This window comes from Glossina fuscipes, unplaced genomic scaffold (assembly GCF_014805625.2).
Source record: "Glossina fuscipes isolate IAEA_lab_2018 unplaced genomic scaffold, Yale_Gfus_2 2, whole genome shotgun sequence".
NCBI classification, from domain to species: Eukaryota; Metazoa; Arthropoda; class Insecta; order Diptera; family Glossinidae; genus Glossina; species Glossina fuscipes.
The window spans coordinates 4,092,916-4,116,813 of record NW_023998416.1 but is presented as its reverse complement, the minus strand read 5'-3'; positions in this window follow the sequence as shown (position 1 = coordinate 4,116,813).

Below are 23,898 nucleotides of genomic sequence, written 5' to 3'. Positions count from 1 at the left end.
TTGTAATGAGGGATATTTAGGAGTTGAATTCGAAACTTTTTTCTATCTGGCCTGTATTGGAAAAACGAAAGGATTCCATCCAAGTTAAACTTTAGTTTTCTTTTCCGAATTTGTTGGTAAAAGATGCGAATACAATATCTCAGTTTATCAAGCCGTGAGAATACATATGTAGGAGTAATAACATGAAAGAAGCGTCACTTTCAATTCGTATGCCACTTGTAGTGAGATATAATAAAATCCTACGGATGTAGGCAACACGCAGCAGCACTTTAGGTACACCAATCATTTATTATACCAATCGATTCTGTAATCCAGGATAAACCTTTGAAGCTCTTCCTTTTTTTGTTCTCCCTTCACTTTAGTGCTAGTTGAAGAACTAACACTAGACAAAAATGTTTGTAACTTTGCTGTCATTATGTCAAAATTAACCCTTCCCGTAAAATGTGTATTATTATGCCAGAGTCACAGTCTCACAGGCACCAAGAAATCCCATATCTTAAACGGGACGGGTCACGTCGAGGCCAAACAGTGCGTTAAGGAACTGTGCATAGCAATTAGGAACATTAACCGCGTTAATTACCTTTGGCAATTTCCTAACGAGCCACGAACTGAACATGTTCCTGAGCAGAACTTCCAACAAGAAATGTATTTCATCTCATCTTTGGATGATTTTCTCCTTTTTTACATAATTTGAAATCAAAAAATCTTTGCCCTGAGTATAATATATGTGACGCTTGCATGCAGATCTTGCTGAGATAAATAAATACACCAATCTAAACAAAAATATTTTAATTACTTCGATGGTGCCCACAACTAACCAAGGGTATGGTATCATTAGTTTTAAAAATACGCTATTCGAATAAGATTAAGCATGTTTATCGGCCTCTACTTCCAAAATCTGTTCATGTATTGTTGTGCTCCTTTTACGAATCGCAATTTTCACGAAGTTTTGATGACATTTGAATTTGGTCGAGGAATTACCAAAAAAGCTGCTATTGCTTAATCGATTTTAGGAAAGTATTATTAAACCAATTCACTAATTCTCAGAAATATATGGTTCTACGATGAACCCACACAGCGACTGACTGGTCAGCTAAAATTAAACCATTACAACATCATATTTAAAAGATTATGAGTGGTGCTGAATGGTGATTAGAAAGAAGGATGAGACCAAGCATGTTGATATATTGAACACACAATTGAGCAAAGGAAGTTTTTACTGTATATGTGTACAAAATAAAACCATTTGATCTCCGCGTACGCACTTGTTATTCAATCTGTGTGTTTATTCGCATATCTTTCTCATATGTAGCACATTGTAGATGTTTTTATATGTACACAAATAAATGTGTACAACGAATGCAGATGTGCGCATGCATTCACATAAATGCAAGCAGCGGATGTATGGTGGACAACGCAGCATCTTTTCTTCTTTACTACTGTATTTCAAATATAACTTTCGGGAAGCAGTAGCAATCAAGATTACCATGAACGTGAGCAAGCATATTCCGCATTTATACGTCGCTTATTAAAGTGATTATCGCACAGATCTAAGTCTAAAATGGTACATATAAGAAATGGTACACACAGAAGGCGGCGTAAAGATTGTGTCGCTTGTTTACGTGGAAATGATTTAGATTGAGAAATTTTACCACTATAGGCATGGTGGACTCAAACGCATATCATTCACTAACACATTTCATATGGATTTCAGTTGTTCTCAGTTTCCAGTTGCGGCTGGACAAGAATTCCCTACTTTTACCCGTCTTTCAGTTGTCATCACGGCATAACTTATAATACTGCATCTCTACTAAAACTGTATTAATTTTAGCGATTTCTAGTGAAGTGAGAGGGAATCAAAAAGCGATTAGTGCTTTTTTGGCAGATATTTGAAGAAAAGCATTTTAAATAATACCTCAACACTAATCACAGGTCTGATGGAAGCGTACGTTTGCTCCCTTGTTTACCTCTCATGAAAAGTCCAAATCTCCTCTAATTCGTGTCGCAGTTTAGTTCCACTAATGTGCACGACTCCCTTCTTTTATTGATCAAAGCCGATGGCAACTCAACTGGTGGTCGTTCTCTTGAGAGAAATTCTCCTACGCTCTTAATCCTTAATGTAAAAATTTACAATTGAAGACCAACAACAAATAAAGTCAATTGTTACTATATATAAGGTTATAAAGTTATCGTATATATGCTCCCTTTTTTTTCCATAATTTCTGATCTCGGGAAAGATTGCAAATTTTTTTGTAACGCCTGCCAAACTTCGTAAATTGCACATTGACTAAAAAAAACTTCATTTTAATTGCATAGAAAAGAAAACTTGTGTCCCATTGAAACATTGTTATTACGTTCTATAATCATACGTTCGCTAATCATACGCTCGTAGATGTCATTGTCATCATCATTAATCAATATTCGCAAGCACATAATAATAATAATAGAAATGTTACAAGATGTAAGTGATTTGGAGCAGATTTTAGTTTGCATGAAAAACGAGAGTGCCCTCGATAAATTTGCTTAAATAAATGTAAAAATATTGAACCGTTATTTTACTGAGACATATTTAATAATCGCCTTGCGTACGAATCAAGATAACGTTTATGCCCATGTTCATCTGTTAGTATCTTTCCATTTCGAAATCTATCTCTAAATAACTCTGGAAAAGTGCTTTGTGGTTTTTTTTTCAAGAATATATTGTTTCAAGAAGAAGAAGAAGATGCAGCAAGTAAAAACAATAAAGACGGACAGAACTGACTGACCATCATACACCACTTTGGTTAAAATAACTGTTTGTTTATTTTCATGATAAAATACCAAAAATTATAGATAAAAATTAGATTTTCTTCGCATATAAGGACACAGTCTTCCCTCTCCCTCGCATACAGTACGAGTTGTCTTAAAAGCGAATATAACTTCCCCTTACCTATATATTTATATACTTTTATAGACTTAGCATTGATGGTATTAAACGTAATGAACTGAAAGTAATTCATTTTACAGACAAATGCTTTTTGCGCTATGTTGCTTTTAAGCTTCTCATCGATGCATGAATTCTTAAGTATTAATGGACTGTTTTAAACTACTATGCAAATATACGAAAAATTACAATAAAAACGCTTTTAGTCGATCGCCTAACGCAATCAAATTAAGCCTATAGTGGCACTACAAAGTTATACGCACTACATGTTTATATGTATGTAAAAGTCTCCTTAATAAAGATTCCAGGAATGAGTACAGGAATGAATGTAGCTGCTTGGATTTAAAGATATGTGCACTCACACAGAAGTCAAAAGAAGTTTTACACACATTGGTCGTGTGTGGGTGCATGTGTGTGTTGCCTTAAAGAGAATAAATAAAAAGTAATAACAAATTATTTTGTTGAAAAGTGCATTTGGTTCAATCAAACGAAATTCTGTGTTTTACAGCTTGATTGGAAACGAAGCCTTTGATCAAGGATCAACAGCTCAATAGTCAATCGCAGTAAATGCGCCTTATCCAAGTACTTTTAACACGCAATAAAATTTTATTAATACATTTTCTTGTTCTGTATGCACATTACAATAAATAATTATCAACAACGATACTTAAATAGGTCCCGCGCTCGGAACAATTTACCAAATTTTATCTAAAACGAAAATGTGTGAAGTATTGTCTAACCAGAGAGATAACTATGTAGTAAAAAAGTTAAAAATAGTTCACTAAAAGTAATAAATTGTAAAAAGAAATAAATAAAGTCTGTGCCTCCCATTTGTGTGGTTGAAGATGATCCTATATTTGATGCGACTTATATAAACAACAGGTATAATCGGCAAAGACTACTGGCGCACAATTGTAATGGCCTACATGTAAAAGAGCCATTCATCCCACAGGATTAACCGCTTTGCCTTAAGGCGACGAAGCGTTCATAACGGTATTAACAAAGTTAGAAATTCCACAATCGTAACGCGAATCTTCGCTTGCAGTGAATAATAAAAATTTATCGTTTAAACAATTATTAATAAAACAAGTACAAACACTATAGTAGGCCATGGCTCGCCATTATTTATATATCGATTTTTCCATTAATTTTCAACAGCGTTCAGCAGGACATCAATGCACCAAGTTTCACGAAAATGTCTCGAAAATTGTGACAAGCAAGGCGGAAAGGCGGACCGATGAGCTTAAATCGATTCAGAGATTGATGCAGAATCGATCGATGTAATAAAAGCAGGGCTCATCTCCGAGTATTGCATACATCTGCACAAACTTAATACGCCTTTATATTGCAAACGCTGTACGGCGAAAAATAGACATATATATTTTCTTATTATAACTAATATGTTAAGAAAAAAAAAAATCGAACTAAGAACTTAAACGCATCTTGGCTCACATCTTTTACTCTTACTTGCTCGTGCAAAGTAAAACAAGAATTTATTCAGTCGATATAATCGATAACATACGGGGGAAAAAAAAAAAATGAAAGCAAGTTTGACTTTTGAAACCGTTGTCAGGGCAGACATGCAGACATCTCTAAATTGATTTCACTATTAAGTTTATAAGCACTCCAGTACGTTGTTATGCATACCAAAATTGTGGAAAGTCTAATAAGCTGCTCGGGCAGTGTTCAAAAAGTGAGAGTTGTCTGCCCAAGCTCACGAAGTCTCTGTTGGTGTTTCAAGTCTTATTTTCGTATTTGATCTTAAGAAAATTTTCAAAAATCGTAATCGTTGTGATTGTGTCTCAAATTGCATTTTTGTTTTATTCTTAGTGCTTGCATTGTATTTATTTTATGAATCAATTCTTGGTTTCAAATGAATTACTGCATGAAATTATTTTTATTTATCTACCTGTCCACCTGAATATTCGAAGGCAAAGAATCTCGACTAGAAACTCAACGATCGTGGGTTCGAATCTCAAGTGCGATAGAGTTTTTAATAAAGGCGATAGCCTTAGATGTTAATCCTTTAAGCCTTTAACCTTTGAATTTATTTCTGTGACTAAATTAATAATAACAGCAATAATAATATTTACCTACCTTAAGTAAGGATGTTATCGTATTGTGGAAATGCTTGATGCGTCACGTGAACGAATAATGTTTTTTTCTATACTCAAATAAAAAATAAGTTCCTGGCCCCGGATTAAGCACTACATACATGGAATCATTTTTGTCTATCTGTCTAAGATGAGTATGTTACTGTTTTGTAGACATGTGTGCTGCATTACGTGACAGAGTTTTTTTTTTTTTCTATACCCAATTACACAATAAATGGAAATTTTTTATTCATTCCTTTTCTTACTTTATGTAAAAGAGATTAAGTTCAAAAGTTGCTTTTGTTCTCCGTGCTCATGAATTGTGACGTTTTTTTTTTTCGTTTAGTTTTCATAAAAAGTCTCAAGTTTTTTTCTGCTTTCTTTCTTAAGGATAATTGGAAGAAGGAAATAAAAATGAAGCTTTACAGTAAGTGAATAAATATTGTGAGGAATGTGAAAACATTACAATTTTCTTAAGACAAATTTCTGCATTTGTAAAGTAAATTTATAGAAAAATTACATTTAATTTAAATAACGGGACAATCTTAAATATTTGTTCCGCTTTGTAACGATTGAGTAAGTTTCCTAGTTCAGCTCTTTTTTCGAAATATACCCTCCAAAAAAGTCAATACACGCAAGCCCTAGGACCTATGTCCGTTAATAATATCAATAACTCTTTATGCTGTAAGTGTAAGGAAGCATCCAACATCCAACAAAGTGTTTAAGAGCAACATCTTCGCAAATTAAATAATGTCTTTAAGTTTTTGGCGTTCACGCGCTTTTGACAACCAGTGCGTCTCCCTCAACAGACTACTTCCATCAAGTATTGCAAATATCCGATCAAGTTGAAAGAGTTAAAGCTCTTTGTTCTACTTTAGCAAAATGTCCACAGCTTTGGATGATTTATAGCAGGAGGCTCTCCAGTAGCTCTACCATCCTGTAGAAGCCGGCTTCATTTTATGCGTTACGTTGGAAAGAGGAGGAATTTGGTCTACTTCACAAATATTTATTATGAAACGATTAGTACTGATACCCCAACGAGATTGATGCGTAATTACAAGTTCATTTATCTGATTGAATGTTGTACCAGCTATGCCTCGTCTGATTTACTTGAGATAATCTGCAAATCTTTCAATAACTATGTTAGCCTGTAGGACATGAAACGAAACGAACGTTGTATAGACATACAACGTTAAGAAGTCAAGCCTCTAGTTTCCTTACTTAGATATTCTATATTGAAGAATGGGGATCATACTCATTTTGTGAAAACGTTCACAATAGCCAGGAGGCAGTTTTAGGAACATTACAAATTTTACATATTCATGATCAATATATCAAATTCTGTATTGCTTTAAACTCTTTTGTCTGTCCTCCTCTATCGCCTCTTCATCTGCGTAAAATTTTAAAGATATCGACTTCGAAATTCAAAAAACAACAAGCGCTTATATAAGCAAGTTGGTAGTTTGCAAGAAAAACACATATTATGCATTTCGTTCATTGCATGCAAACTACAGCAAATGATAAAAGTTTTCATGTATACTCTATGTGTGATTCTGCGCCACTTGTACAAAAATTAGGAAAGAGACCGAAACTATGTATGGAGTATAGGAATTTCATTTTTACACCCATCACCGAAGGGCAAATATACGAAGCCCAGAAGGCAGCTTCAGAGTATATATATTCTTGATTAGCATCAAACTCTGAATCAATTTAGGCATCTGCAGTTGGCCGTCTGCCAACTGTCTGTGTAATGGCCGTTGTAAGCATTCTCCTGAGATGTAAAAACAAAGCTATCGACTTCAAATTTGGCAGAAACATTGGAAGTTCTCGCATGCAAGTTGATATTGAGAATGGAAAAAATCGGTCGAAGGCCACACCTACATTACCACGTGAGCTGATAACACGTCCGTTTTTCAAAAGGAATGCAAAATTTCCTTTTTTGCTCATCACTGATCAGCTGCAGCAAACGTTTATTTTATGGGTGTGCTATAGCACCTATGCAAACGCGAGCGGGATTGACCAAGCCTACCCAAAATTTAATTTTTTTCAGTATAAACATAAATAAATACAAATTCTTGGCCACTTTCAAATTCGGAATGCACCTAAGCATCTCGTTCTATCTTTGGCACATATTCTCTCTTTCGCTAAAGGGAAGGTCCCGCCTACAAACTTGCATAAGAATTTGCAAATGGCGTAAGCAGGTCAAAGAATATGGCTATAACATCTATACACCTTTGTTTTCCATGTCGTTTGCTTGTTGCTCTACATACATGATATAAATTTCGGTAAATTTATTCTAGAAAAATAAAAAAAAATCAGCCACGCCCACTTTATGTTATGAGAAATGCAAATATATATATTTACTTCTTTCACCTTTTTATAGGACAACATTTAAGATGGGTATGAAAGACTCGATCGCAACCGAGTATAATTTTCTTACTTGGTTTTCTTTCTTTTAATTTTTTTTTTTTTTAAAGACAAAGATGATGGATAATATAAATGATGCGATCAAGGATGGCTATAATTCTATTACTTATTATTATTGAATTTTATTTGCGAAGAGAAACCCTAATCATATTTCAATAGATAAAAATAAATAAGAAATTTAGAATCAATATTTGAACCTGTGTTCGTTCTGACATATACACGATACAGAAATTAAAATAAATATTTGCTCATTATCCTTGGATTTTTAACAAGTTTACGAGGGTGGAGATTTTATCCTTACGTAGAGAAATGTATACTGTTATGTGTATATAATAGAAACTGATATCTTTGTTGCTTAGTTTGGTGTTTGCTTGCTCGAACTTAAAACAAATGTGTGGGAAGGCGATTTTATTCTCTTCTAGATGAGATGAATCATTTAAAAGTCAAAGAAACCTAAAATTGTTTGAAACACTTAAATATAAAAGAAATCTTATGATAGAGGTTTGTTCAAAATACAACTATAGCACTTTGCTTCATTATACTTATAATAAACATTTCATAACACTTTGGGCGAAAACTTCTACCAATTCGGATTGCATTTATATACTCGAGAGCAAGGAAATCTCACATCGCCTACATTTTCACTTCGAATCTACTAAATTAAATTTAGTTTGGAAACGTAATTCAAGTTACAGTAAAGTTTTTGCTGTTAGCTTTTGAAAAACACAGGATGCTTACCCTGACTTTCAAAATCGTTGCAGTAGCAATAAAACAAAGGGAATACCCGTATTTGCTCGTTTCAAGTAGCGTTGTTTCCGCCATTTTGATCAGGTATAAAAGATTGATAAAACAGTAAAATTAGTAAAAAAAATATTTATTAATGCGAGGTATTACGTCCCCTAACCTGAATAACAACTTCCATTCGGTTTTTCATCGAATAAATAATTTTTCTTTACAGAATTCTTCAGCATCGTCTCCCATTCTTGTTTAATTGCTGTTCGCAACTTTCCGATATCTGCCGTGTCTTGTACTCGTTTTTTCAGCTAATCCTCTCTTATCGGCACATCAGCGCCTCTAAATGCTGGCACACTACCAGTCCTCGATCGAGTCTTCCCCGGCCGTCTTTACCATGAAGATACATCCTGCAGTCGGCAGAGAACAGTAGCATTGGTCCATTGTCCAATTCATAGATTCTCGACCGAGCTGAAGGTTTGCATGCCAATGGGCACTGATCAATTACGGGCAAGTTGCCGGTCTATGTGCTACCAGGGATCCTTTGGTTAGTTTTCTTCTAACCGTCCACTGACTGACTTCTACTCTTTCAATCTGCTAGAGCTGCTGCTCGGGTTGAACTCCATTCGACTGACAATTTCGTAGTGATATTGTGACAAGTATACGGTCGTCACGCTGTGTGGCTACTTCGTCGCCGCTGAGTACAGCTGGTGTCAAATAGCATAACAACTTAAATTTTATTATTGTACCACTGCGCTTTGGCCAGTCTCAATTAGCGTAACCGCTTGAGATGCTGCTTCGCAAATTCGATAAAGAACCGTTCCAACTGCGAATTGATATGCAAGCGATGTCATTTCGATCAATCTTTACACTTTCATGCCTGGTCAAAGTCGCGGGAGCAGCGATTTTGGGTATTCCCATCGTTTTATTGCTACTGTAATGACTTTGAAGATTAATTACATCCAAGAATTATGTATTTTCCAAAAGTTCACACTATGCAAATTGAGTTTAGTAAATATTGAAGTTCGAAGTGAAAATGTGAAGAATGTGCGATGTTTTTACTCTCGAGTGTACAAATGTTTATTTGTGCGAAAACAACAAATTAACATCAATGTTAGTATATAAGCAACTATCTCTTTGGAAAATAACGAATAAAAATGTAGAATATTTGTTAAAAAATTAACTTTTATATTTATTTAATCTAAAATATGCAAACAGATAGAATTTAGCGAATCAATGGATCCAGGTTCATAAAAGGAAAAATAGCTTTTTTTTTATGATATAAAGAAAATTCTCTGCTAATCACAGAAGAAAATTCGTTTATTTTTCTGTTTTTCGAATATTCAAGCAAAATATCTACAATTAGATAGGGGAACATCTTCTTAAAACGCTACATCTTCTTCTCAACGCTATAGAGCATGCGGATTATAGAATTTCTCTGTGTAATATGTCGAAAGTATCTGTAAGTGAATAAAGTGCAAACGGAGGCTTAAGAAACTTCGCTCCATCAAAATAGAGAGCACATGAATGCGGCGAACCCTTCGAAAACATTTGAGCCCGCGCTTAAAAGATCCTGCAACTCTTTCGACATTCGAGATGCTCTAGGTTTGGCAAGTGGGAAATACAAATATCATTGCAGTAATAAAGGTGATCTTTTTAACTCAAGCACTCAATTACTTTATGAAGAAGGATTTGTCTAAGAATATTCCTTACAAAATTCAAGATGTATGAAGGCATAAGCAATACAAAGAATATACAAATTTATTACCGATTTATTCAAAAGACATAATAATAACAACAAATACCATGCCTTAAAGATTGGACTTTCTATTCAAAATTGTAAGAAGCGTCAAGCAAGCAGAGAGGACATGAGATAAGTTTTCGAATACGTTGAGCTAACGATCTTCATCTCCTGTGACGGTAATAGAAGAATTTGTTCTTTGTACATAACATATAAGCCAACTTGAAACGTGACGCCATTGAAGTCCCTATCCATTAATCCATAGTTGAATTAAAACAAACATTTTCTATTTATAGAATTTTTACTCAATTGTTTGCACAGTACTTGATACAAGATTACATTTCTTAGCCATCTGAGGATATTAAGCAATTAATAAATATATTGTTTATTTACAAAGTAAATTTGTTTACTTTAACGTTTAACTGCTTGTGATTACTTGACGCTAAAGTACACGTTAAAATTATGTATTTAGATAATTATGAAAGCGTGCCAGGCAAGTGTACGCTTACAAATTATAAACAAAAATTACTATTAAATCAAAATTAGACGAACATATTTAGGAAGAAGACGTCGTGTAGTAATGAGACATTTTCGGAAATTTGCTTAACTTAATCACGATTTCTTTAGTATTTGTTTAAGAATATTTAATATAAAGAAAAGTTGGACAGTCATAGCACAATGTCCAGCTTGATGAAGATAACTAATTTTGCCAAATACACTTTGAGAAAACCTTAAGCGACTATCAGGAAAGAAAAAGAGAGGAAAATTAGCCTCAATTAAATTTAAGTTTAAGCTTCAATTAAAATATATAAGAAAATCATTATATTATGTTTTAATTTCTCTTTTTTCGTTTCTTTTTTTTTGTTTTGTACCTTTTCTGCTACGAGTTCTTATTGGTTACGCTTTTGCATCTAACATTATGCTTGTTACTTTCATTAAGAGAAAATTTTTTGTTTTTTTTTTTGTTTTATAAATTTCAATTTTAATTTTAAGTAAATGAAACGCTGCATGCTTTCGGCATTAAGAGGTTGATGGCAACCAACGCATTAACTGAAGTTTGCGGTTTTTACTTATTTCCTTTTACACTTTCTTCATTTGAGCACGCATCACTAATTAATTTGGATCTGTTTTTGACTATATATATAATGCACAAGGAAAAAAGATCAAAGTAAGTTTTATCACAAGCATCGCTATAACCAATTAAAAAAAATCAAGAAAAGTTAAGTAAAATGGGAGAAAAATCTTCGTAACCTTTGAGAAGAATCTTTAATATTCACTCTCTATAGAGCGTTTAGGAAAATTGTCAAAGTGAATGGGGCTCATTTTAAACTTGCGCATAAATGTAATGAATCCGTTAGCTACTAGGATGTCCTGGGAAAAACATCCACACCAGCCCAAAATTTTAGTCGCGATTATATTACACAGATCGGACAGATTTTACGTACACGTACTTAAAGCATTCTGAAAAGGATATTAAGCCTTCTTTTAAATTTGCACGAACAAAACTCAGAGTATGCGATAGGTCCTCAAACAAAGATCAATGGATTGTTGGTTTTTCAAAACTCAAAGGTATTCTTCATTCGATAATAAATCGTATATATAGCTGTCAGTCGACCCCAGTCCTCTTACATTCTACCTTCTTAAAATTTAATAATTTTGCTCAAGGCGCAACATGTTTAAACATGCCTCAGTAAATAGTCGAAAAACGTCTTTGACATATATATGACATCGAAAGAAAGAAAACCTTATGTCATATATATGTGGACCAAAAAGGTTAATCTTTCGTTCAGACTTTAGATTTGATCGGCATAGAAACAAAAAATAAATTAGCAGCAGTAACAATAGCAATAGACATCAAATTAGGAGTAGCAATAAAAAATTAGAACGGTTCGAAAAATTCCTCGAGAGAAAAGAGAGAGCAAGCTAAAGCTCTAATTTGCTCTAATTCAGACCAGTTTCTCTTTGTTTTCGTTTTTTTTTTTTTTCATTTTCTGTTTTCAGACAAAGTTGCCTACACGTGTCGTCAGGCTGACGGTCAGAAAGGATTCTAGGAATTGTAACTTACTTAGCTGAAAGGATCGTGGCAAACAAAAAACATATCTCAGCACATATGAACAATTGCTTTTTTCCTATCTGCTCGCCCGTCCGTTTAGATACTACACCATTAGATTATTTTTACAGCAATGTAAGGGTCTTGGCATAACCTAGAATATAAGTTTCTAGTTCTTATGATTAACTGTCATATTAAGTTTCAAAATTTCACAAGCAAGACATAGGGAAAAAATGAAAAAAATTCAGCTCAATCTGTTAAGTTGCGAAATAAATTTACAGAAATATAAAAACCAAATATTAATCGTCAAATTCGTACAACTGGGCTTAAAAGTAACAAAAAAAAAAAAAAAAAAACAAAACAGTAACGATAATAATTATAATAATAATAAAACGTAATAAACACAAAATAGTTTTTTTTTTTATCACATTATAATAACAAAAACAACGTCTAGTGTTATAACGTTCACGACTGACTTTCCACGTCTTTTTTGAAGGGACGGTAACTCAACACGCTTCAATTTATTTTTGTAAGGAGATAAGTGCACCAAGAGATACCAATCTAAGCCGTGATTGAATAAACTCAATAAGATCGATTTACGTAACGACCAGAAGGTTCGAAAGAGATCAACCTTTTACTACGCCAACCACTTTAAAATCTGTCTGTCCGTCCGTCTGTTCGGCTTGCTTGTCTATGTATCAACTGACTGGTCACAAATTTTTCTGATAAAATTTGATATCTTCACATGTTTCAGATCGAAGGACAAGAGCTATTGAAAATGTTGATAAGATAAAATGACTTATATCTTCGGCACATGACAAGAGCTTTAAAAAGATTAACCAACAAGGCTTCATATTTGGCATTTTATGGCAACAATATGCGGAGAATAATAAGTTGTTTACCAAGAAAATTAAGTGAACCGCATTTGAGTCACGTTAGCTCACGTTTTGAGCTTGAACCCTTATAAATGTTACCATGACGATATCCTTTGCATGGAAACAACATATTTTATGATGCACATAAGTGATATTAGACCAAATGTAAAATAAAATATTCAAGCACCGGTTTTGCTGAGTTAGAACATTTTCGGCAATGTTATGCTCAATATTAATAAGGAATTTCAGCTTAAAACCTGTTACAATCATTATTCGCCTTATTATTATTACGATTATTGACAAAAAGTGGTTAAATTTGATTTTAAAATTGTTCTCTCACTGAATTCAACAAAGGAGATTCTAGTTCAACATTAGTGACTTCGATTACAACTGGATCGATAAATTACTGAATTAATGATCAGATAAATAAAAGCTACTTACAAAATAAGTTATTCATGAACTTATTATACACTTGGATATAATATCTATGTGTTTTCATGCATTTATATATTTAATTAATTTATCTATATGCTTTTGATTTACTTAATTTTAATTTTCAAACATTTAATAAATTATTTTATTTTAATTCTATGGAAGGAAAAAAAAAAAATAATACACTAAAACATCTCATATTAACTCCTTTAATGTAAAAAGAGCCTTTTTGGTAGAGCAACAAAACGCTTCAATATAAGCACATTGTATGTAATTAGTACTAAGTGCTATGATTTTAATAATATTAATGAATAAAGCAAAACCAATATAATCATAAATGACGGCTATAATAAATGAAGTAATAAATATGCTTTCAATTTAATGGAAATCAAATTCTAAGAGAAAAAGGAACGGATTTAAAAATATAATAATAATAATAATAATAACAAAGTAAAATTTGACATCAATTTTGATCCTGTTTCGTTTGGCGCAACCAACAACTAACATATATTTATATTTGGTTTAAGGCTTATGCAGAGAGAGAAAAACTTATTCATCTTGTTATAGACTTATTCGATATCTGTGCTTTCTTTTATGAGTGCCTGAAATTTGTTTTACTCATGGGAAAAATAAAATCAAATGAAAGTCCATCATTCAGTTTGATAGCTAAATCTTTATAAAGGAACTCTTTCTTGCTAGCCTTTATCAAGCACACCCACACGCACATATCCACACATAAACACACACTTAATATAATAGGTACACATTAACTTTGCTTGTATTTCCATTTCAATTATATCCCATGTCAAGAAATAAGGGCTGCCACAATGGCAATAGATTTGACAGACACAGTTTGCTATCGAAAAACAAAAAAAAAAAGAAAAATAAAAAAATTAAAATAAAAACTTGCATAGCAAACGGGAAGAGGACGCAGGCTGGCAAACTTCATTTTTGTATCCATACGATGTAATATATACTATAATCTTGATTGCTATGGAATTTTGAATACCTTTCACTTACGCTTAACTAACTGTTCTTTCGCTTGGTATTGTACAAATTTCTAAAATTCGCAGACTGACACAGAACGTTCTACTTATTTAGAGCCGAAGGTAAAGAACATTCTAGACTTGCGCACATTCTTCATATAAACCCAATTTGAAATGAGTTATTTACTCGTCAGCTAAATGCTAAAACACTACAAGTATCCAACATTCGCTGCAATGCGAAGTTACATGCCATACTCTCTTCCTTTTTTGTTGTCTTATAAGCTTACGTGAGTAACATGACAGCTTTAAGAACAGACAGATGTCGGTTCGCAAAATTTCAATGTTTCATTTTACTATTTATGCCCACCACTGTAAGATGGGGGTAACTCATTTTGTTTTTTGTTTTTTTTTTCCATAACGTATATAACACTCAAGAGGAAGTTTCAGAGACCCTATAAAGTGTATATATTCTTGATCAGCGCGAAATTCTGAGTTGATTTAGTCACGTGTATTCGTCTGTAATTCTGTGTGGTGCGTATTGTTGGTACTCTCCTGGTCGCCAAAACAAAGATATCGACTTAAAATTTGGTAGAAGCATCGGAAGTTTCGCTTACAGATTGGTATTGAAAATGAGCCAAATTGGTTAGGGCAGAAGCGCGCAGTGGGTTGTAAACTGAATGCAACTCATTTTTTGCTAACAAAAACCATCAACCTTTTCGTTTAAATAATTCAAAAAATAACAACTAAGAATGTAATATTCGAGCAAGGCCGATGATTATACACGGTACAGCGTAATTTTTCTGCGGGCCCACATATTGGGGGACACTCAAACGTGAAAGTTGTCCAAATTTAACAAACTTAAATTGTTTGCGAAAGCTTGTATTATTTCCCGACTGCTTCCATCTTAGATTTGGTCACCATAGAAGAATTTGCTTCTATGAGAGACCCTATATATGGTCTGGTCTAAAAAATAGATCTATGTGATTCAAATTATCTGTTGTTAATTTTCTACGGACACATTTTCATCGTGAAATATTAAAAATATTAGACCTTTTTGGCGTATAAAGCCTTATTTTTAATTAGAACTCTTGTATGGATCGGCGTACATGACGCGAAAACCAAAGCTTTTATCAACATTTTAGGTAAATATTCGTATAGCTGGCCGACGTTAGGAAATTCGATCAGAATTTGAACACATGGCAGGAACAACGGATAAGTTCACTAACACATTAACGCTTTTCCATATACAAAAAGCAAAACACTGCCGCAGAATCTATAGCCCAGTCAGCCGGCCAATTACAATTATTTTTAACGATTTCAGGTTCAAGGAAACCGTTAACGACGTGAGTATGCCAAGCTGATCCAGGAAACGTCAGCAACACTGAACTGAAATGTGATATCCTCGCCGGCGAATTCACCAAAAATTATTCCTTACTACTGGCGCTGCCTTGAATCTACGACTTAGTGTCTAACTAAGCAGTGAAAGTGGTTACTTTTGCAGATAATCTCATACTTCCAACCACCGTTTCGGCACGGACACAGTTCTTTCCGACAATTAAAAAGATTTTAGGTCTAACGATAGAGATTATGTTAAATAAACTGGAAACTTGTGTTCATGTTCTGGAAAAAAACGTTTTTAAGCCCTTAGCGGAAAAGCTACTTTTAAACGACCCAAGATATGTAGAATGGAGAACTCGGCTGAAAATGTAAATTTATATTAATCATGTAAAAACTGTATAGAAAATAAAAAACGAATAATAAATATGTGGTCATCCATCAAAAACATATCAAAATATAAACAAAGTAACACAACACTAGCGTCCTTCAAAGGTCTTTCTTTTATAACATTTTTATGATGAAAAAAAGACAACAGAATGTAATATTTAAGTATAACAAGAAAACAATAAATTTTTTTGCCAAAAACATAAAAAAACGGCAATACCGAAATAGTTTGCACCCGATATCTTTAATCTAGAGGGTTCTGCGGTAAGCAGTATAACTGACTCAAGTCTGCCTTTAACTGATGAATAAAGAATAGAATAGGTTTTCCATGTTGATTTTTTGGGTGATAGACGATTGTTTGAATGAAGAGGTGCAAATTTCGTGAATTTTCAATAGAAGTCAAGTCATTTGTTAATAAATAATTTCTTCATTAACTTATCGAAAATCTCCTGCTCCCATTTGGTCTTTCATCTTCCTTCCATTATTTCTTCTTAAAATGCTCTGTTTAAACGTAATGTTCACAGGTCGTGTGAAGGGCATAAAAGTTGTTGGAGTTACGTTGCTTTCAGTTTCGAGAATAAACGGGTTTAAATTTTCAAAAAGTACTGTAGTAGTAATCGCAGGACCATAAAATCGTGCTTCAAGGGTTGCTATTCGTTTTCTTCTCTCGGAGCATTTGTGATGTTTTACTCGTTGCATGATGTGAAATGACAGGAACATCGTGAAAGAAAGCCTACAACTCAAAATTAACATCTCTAAGCCTTTAATCGGTTAGTCATAATTTCTGCACTACTCTTATCTTATCACTCATATTCATTCCAGGGTTGTCTCGGCGTCGTACTTACTGTAACGAATTTTTATTTGCAATGCTTTGAATCTGTGAGTGTTTTAGGGAGATTAAAACGAGTAGCTAAGATATTAGGCGGTCACTTCCCAGCAGCGATTTACTTGGAATAAGTCAAGTCTTTTCGGAGTGCCTGGGGGAAAAGGCTCCGAATTGCATGGAAAAATTTCTTTGAAGACGTGAATTTTTTTACTCACTTTCTAGAATGTTTACAGCATCCGCTAAGCTATTGAAAATATTGGATTTCTAAGGACCCAGTGTGTTAGTTTTCTTTATACTTCAAGTCATACAATCATCAAACAACTGGAAGCTTTAATAAAATTTGTTTCAAAAAACACGAAAATCCGTAGCAATTCGAAGAGATTAAAATAAGACTGATTTAATTCGATTTCCTCTCTTTTCATTTTCAATGCTAACAACGAATAGGGAAGCAAGAAGGGGAAAGACTCAGTATGCAAAGCAAGCAAAGCTACTTGCAAAGTTATTGGTTTAAAAGAGGGCCAGAAATTAGAACTTTCCGCATTGCCCACAAAAAAATTATGACGAAGATAAAAATATACATATCTATGAATAAATATATATATATATATATGTATAAATGTGAAATAAGAAGGAATTTATGTGAAAAGAAAAAAACGTTCAATCGTGGATCAACAATTTTGTTCTTCTCTTTTGTTGTTCTCTTTTGATCTCAGCATATAGAGTCTATCTCCTCAATGGTACTCAAATTTTGGCAAATGCCTAGAGTCGCAAAGTTAAATATTCATTCGCTGAGCGGCTGCAAGCTAGGGGCATATATTATTTGGATATAATGTAAGATATATGTTGGCGCATAGTTCTCTAGTTTTGACGATATCAATATATAATAATATTTTAAAAGTGAATATAAACTTTATAAAGTTTGCAAGATCCAATCAATTTTTCGTTCAATATGATGTCCTATTACTATGTGACCTATGAGATAGGTATAATAAATAGGATACATTTGTATTAAAAAAAAAAAAAAAAATAACGCGTGAAGCATTGTGGCTTTCGGATTACTTTAACAAAAAAAATTTAATAATAAATTTCTTCCGGGCAATCCTGAAACCTTGACGTGGGTCGATACGTCATGTAACGCATGCCGATGATTTTGTGAAATATGTGCAGTTTTGTTTCATGCGTGCGATTGAATGCATCTATATACGTTTATAAAACCTATATATATATATGTATATATAAATTGGTTTTTTTATACCGAAACTCTCAATGAAGCAAAAAATAAATATAAATTACATTGTTATTGTTTCGTTACATGCTTCGGCACACTTTTCCTAGCAACTACTGGTTTTTCCCAGTTGCAAGCAAATATTTGCAAGCTCATGTGGAATTAAACCACTATTAACTGCAATAAGATAAAAGCAGTCATGGTTACTGGTAGAAAAATCGTAAAAATTATTTCGTAATCGTTATTATTCATTTATTTAATTATTCATTTAATGTTTTTTGTGTGCTGTAATGTTACACACCAAAGGTAAATTGATAGTAATTTTAATAATCTCATACTACAAGAACAAAAATTTCTCAGAGTTTGACAATATTTGAAGATATTAGTTTGGGGAGGGATGATGGACTAAACGAGCATGCTTAAGTAGTTCATCTAAAAACAAAGATAGCCGGTCAACTCACGGGAAAATAAAGATTTAACTCGGAAATTTTTCAAGTCGAAATTCTTCAATATAAACATTTTAAGGTATTTGTATGACATATACGTGAAAACCCTGCTCTAGTCTTGAACAGGCGGTATGCGTGGCTTGCAGACGAAGGCCATATATTGGCTTTGAATGCACGCTTCGGTGCACATCACTTAAAATTTGTTATTCATTATAGATAAGCCAATAAGTTGAACTTAATTCAAAAATTAAAATTAATTCCGTTCCGATCCGCCCATCTATCCACATTGTTGAAGCAAAATTGCAAAAAGTATTATAAGAAACTTCAAAATATTTAAGATCAAACTCTATATCCCGACTTTAACCCGATCGAAAATATCGCCACAATATGTTTACAATTCTGATAATCTCGTAAAATATGCATAACATGCAAGCGTGAGCAGCGTAAACACATAAATCGGTTTTGTCGCGTCCTTTAAGAAATTTTTCATGTACTGAACTTCGCCATTGAATTTTGTTGACAAAGCTTAAAAGCCTGGCGAATTGTGCCAATAGTTAGTCGTCATTTTTTATTGTTGTTGAATATTTACCATAAGTGACACAATTCATCAGAGAACAATAAGTTAAGGCATATCTAATAAGTGTTTTAAAATTTTTATGTAAATTTTCATTAACGAGGAGTGGAAACACATTACGTGTAGCGCTCACGAATACCCGCGTAATGGATGTCATGTGTACATATGGTTTATGTAGAGTTTTGAGTCGAGATAGCCGTCAGTTCACTTCCCAGTCTTTTGCTCGCAAAATTATAACTCGACATTTTTGTTCAAAAAACTACAAGTTGCAATCCATGAGGAACGTGTAGCTAAACTCAAATAGAAGTCGACTATCAGAAGAAGTCATTCGAAAATTTATCGCAATTACTTCACGGGCAGGACGAAATTAAAGAACAAGTTTCCAATTAATATATGATACAACCAACGGTTTCAGATGATAGGCTTGCCTGTGTGGCGGATGTAAGTTTCTTATGTGTTAAGTTTACCCTTAAACGATCAGGTTAGTCAATTAGTGCACCAGAAAATTCAACTTTAATCTTCTACGCTGTAGATGCCGGACATTCAATTCTAAACAAAAGTTGATCTCCTTCTAGTTTTCATTCCGTAGCCATCGTGTTAAGGGCATAATAAAAAGTCAGTTATCAGCTTATATATGACTTCAATTAATTTGTTGTATTTGCTATTTCTTTATTATTATTAGTGATAAGATTTACAATAAAGTAATGAAATTATAAAAACAAGGTTGCAATTACTCGTACTGCACGCTTGAATAAACAATTTACCTCGTTATCTGTGTGCTCTTCACAGAAGTGCTAGTAAATATTATTTATTATCGTTTCTTTCTTTTGCAATTTCTGCTCTACAGTGCCGGCAACGTCAATTCTTAATATATATGTTTCCACTTTGCTTTTCTCTTCACATTGCTCGATTATGTGCGAGGATATGAGATACGAAATGCAATCGCAATTTTAATCGTACTTTTGCGACCAGGTTAACGAGAAATTAAATATGATTGGTGTACAAATATATCAAAGTGTTATTAAAAAGTTAAAAAAGTGAACAAATAACACTGCTTTAATAAGCATTGGTTCGATTAACTTGAACCGTAAATCAAATTTCGGAATGTGCAGGGAAAAGATTTTCTTTGCGGTACAGCAGGAATAGCTCTGCGAAATATTCCGCAAATGTTGGATGTTTCAAACGTGAAGGGAAAACTCATTAATTTTTCAAGGAAATTTTTTTTCGCAGTGGCTTGACAAATGCTTTGGATCTTCTACAAAAGATGTGGAAAACATTCATTATCTGAAAGAAAAACATTTCTTTGAAATTTCGGGCTCCGCTTCAAACTCTGCATTCGAAAGTTTTCAATCAGAAACAGAGGCAGAGGAAAAATAATCGTGAAGAATACATAGAAGCGTAGAAGGGCATTTTTATGATTCTGAAATCACGGACTTATAAAAGCAAATAATAAAAAATTGATTTTAATAAAGGAAACCAACACAACTCCTGCAATTTTCATTCTTTCCGCTCGAATTTATTACTTATTTGTTTAAAATAACATTCTCTTATGCAGCACCGGATGGGGCTTGGAGGAGATTTTCGACAAGGCTATTTAATCTTTGTTTATTAACAATACATTTCCAAATTGAACTTTTTGATTCAAGCAATCGTTCATCACACAAAAATGAATCATCGCGAAAGTCCCGCAAACATTTTATTAGATAAGTAATAGGTTTTTCTTTTCTTGAGACTGAAAGTCTCATTAGTTATGGTAGGTGACAACGAGATCTCCAAAGATAAGCCTTAAACTAAGAATTTGTAATTTATCGTCTAGTTGGGCGACGTATTGTACGTGCGCTACACAAAAATAAATACCGTTTAAAAATTTACACTAAAATACATCATGTGGTCATACTACACCATTGTGCTTTGAGTTGGCCTTCGCCACTCGTGTACTCAAGCCAATACACAAATATGTAAAGAGTTTGTATTAAGTCAGCAACATTGGCAGCAGATATTTAAATGACCTTGACAGACACTGCTTTCAAACGTTAATCCGATGAGCTGATGTCCACTTTTTGGGACAGGAGTCTTCGTTTTATTTGCAAATTAATTTTCAAAGTTAATCTGCGCGCATAAACTAGGGTTTAGCGACTAACAAGAATGACGATGATAACTACAAAAATTGTTCAATTGCATAAAAACTTTTGTGAATAATATTTGCGTTGTTTTTTCTTAATCTAGAAAATTTATCGAAATCATCAAGAACGCCTTTGGTTAGCTGTAAAGCTGTGTTGAAATTCAAAGGCTATTATTTGACCGACAGTGAGTTCGCGCAGCAACAAAATAATCATTTTCTGTTCACATTCAATTCATTCTGTAACAGATGCAAACTTCATAAATCATTCTTGTTATTCGCATATCGTTCTGGAAAATACATGTGAAAAATGTTATGTTACAATAGTTGACCAAATGCGCAATAATCTTAGATTGCAGTATTCAAGATCAGTAAAACGGGTGCAAAGGTGCTATGCAAAATATGCTTTGAAATATTAAAATAGGAATAATTGTTTAAAAATATTCAATATTATTAGCAGCAGAGACAGTCTTTCAAGGCACATTGCATTATAAGCGCCCAGAAAGACTAAAGATGAATCAACCCTTCAATAAAACGAATGAATCACAATCTTTCTATCAAAGAATCTAATTTTCTCTCCCTCTCTGTCCCCGTGTTCCTGTCCGCCCACGTATGTGATGTTCAGCCTAAGGCCGTTTAAGGCTCAATATGGATCCAACTTTTGTTAAGACGATCGATTTACAAACGTTGTCGGTCTTTTCGCCACTTCGTCCCTTTTCGTCTCTGATGTCACCGTTTTACAAATCGTAATTTATGATATTTGTTGCCGAAATTTGGTACTTTGTTAATTTCTGGTCCAAACACTAGCTCTGTTGAAAATGAAATCGATTGGAACATATTACAATCACGGCCAACATAAATCATTATTTTATAAAAGGCTTTGCATGAAAAAGGTCTGCAATTTTCAAAATTTCTTCACAAAGATCGCATCCTAACAGTCTTTCAACATAAGAAAAACTTGACTAGAATGGTCGTAATCTTGCTAACACATATAACTATTCGTACAAAGAGTAGCAATAAGGGGTGAATTCTAATATTTTATGATTAAAATCGTGAACAATAATTCGATATAAAAGTTAGCAGCTACAAATTCGACCTCATACCATGTAAGGTTTCTAATGAGAAGTATGCCATTAATATTAACAAGACATCAATTTTGTTATTTTGCCACGAAAATACATATATAGAATATTTAATAGTCGGCGTTGCCGCATTAAACCGTTTTAATCTGCTTTTCCTCTTTCAAACTGGCAAAGTATTTTAAAGTATAGTCACCAGATCCACAAGAGACCGTAGAAAACAAAAACAAAAAAAAAACGACGATGCTATCGTTAACGTTAACGTGCTAAGCTATAGCTGGTTATTACTTATTTATATATTAAGATGGCTTAGCTATGTACTAACTTTTGCAATCACTTTGCATTCATCAACAACACAAAATCATTTAAGCTTCATCAGTTAAATCGATCTGCTAACCAATGCATTCATATCAACAATGCACGCCATTCATTTTCCTAGATGTACACACGCTTGGACGTAAATATTTACATGCACTCATCTCTGCTAAGCTATGATGTTTAGGTGAATGATTTCTCAAATACTTATACCCTGCTCCACTTTGGAGTATATTAGATTTATGCAGGGGCGCGTAACAGAAGATCCATCTCTTTTTGCAGCAATCGATTGAGAATTATTTCTTGAACCGACCGATTTCCGTGAAATTGTTGTTCTCGCTTTTTTGTATTTAACCTACACTGCCTTGCACTTTTCAAGGTATTTTGATGAAACTTGCTGCACTGTATGAATCCGTTCTCATATAAATATTCTTAGCAAATGTAAGCCTTTGTGTTGCAACATAGTTTAATTTTAAATATATTTTATAATGAAATTTGGACCCAGAACAGTAATTCATCTACAGTACACTTCGCATATAAAGGTGCAAAAAATAAGGCTTTTCAAGCAGCCAAGTCAATACGTTTTATTATTATACGACGAAAATAGATTACGAATAACATTGAGCGAATTAGTGTAGAGTATATACGGTCGGCTTTGCCCGACTATAATGGTGTAACTTGTTTTTGCTGAATTGGTTTGTGAATTGATTTAGTTCAAGTGATATATAATTATGGTTTCTTCTTCTTGTTATGATTTTAGTTTTTGCATCTTAAGCACAATTCAATACACACACAACACTACTCTTGAATCTTTATTGAATTGCACATGGTTGATGAATGCGCAATGCATACCCATTCAATTTTTTACGCACATGAAAACAAAACAAAAGTTACATTCAGCTTGGGGGAAGCATTCAATCGCACTTATCAGGCGTACTTTAGATGCGAACTGCACGCAAGTGTACTAGCATAAAATACGTTTTTATTTTAGCGAAAAAACGCGTTAAATTTCGAAAAATGATAAAAAGCGATTTATTCAAAGTGTGCTCCATTACTTATACACTTATATATATATACACTTTTTTAGGTCTTTTGGAAAATTTATGAACGCCACGCCTTTAAAAATCTTGCACTTCATCCACGAACAATTTTTCCATTTCTTCGCACGAGTCCTGGCGCTGCTTAGGAACTATGCCGAAAAGTGCTAATCGGCATGAGTCAAGTCTGGCAAGCGAGGCACATGAGCTAGCATTTACCATTTGATTGTTTGCGAACGTGTCGCGAACCGCTTTTATTGTGTTTGACGCAAAATGTTTGTGGAAAAAACTCGATC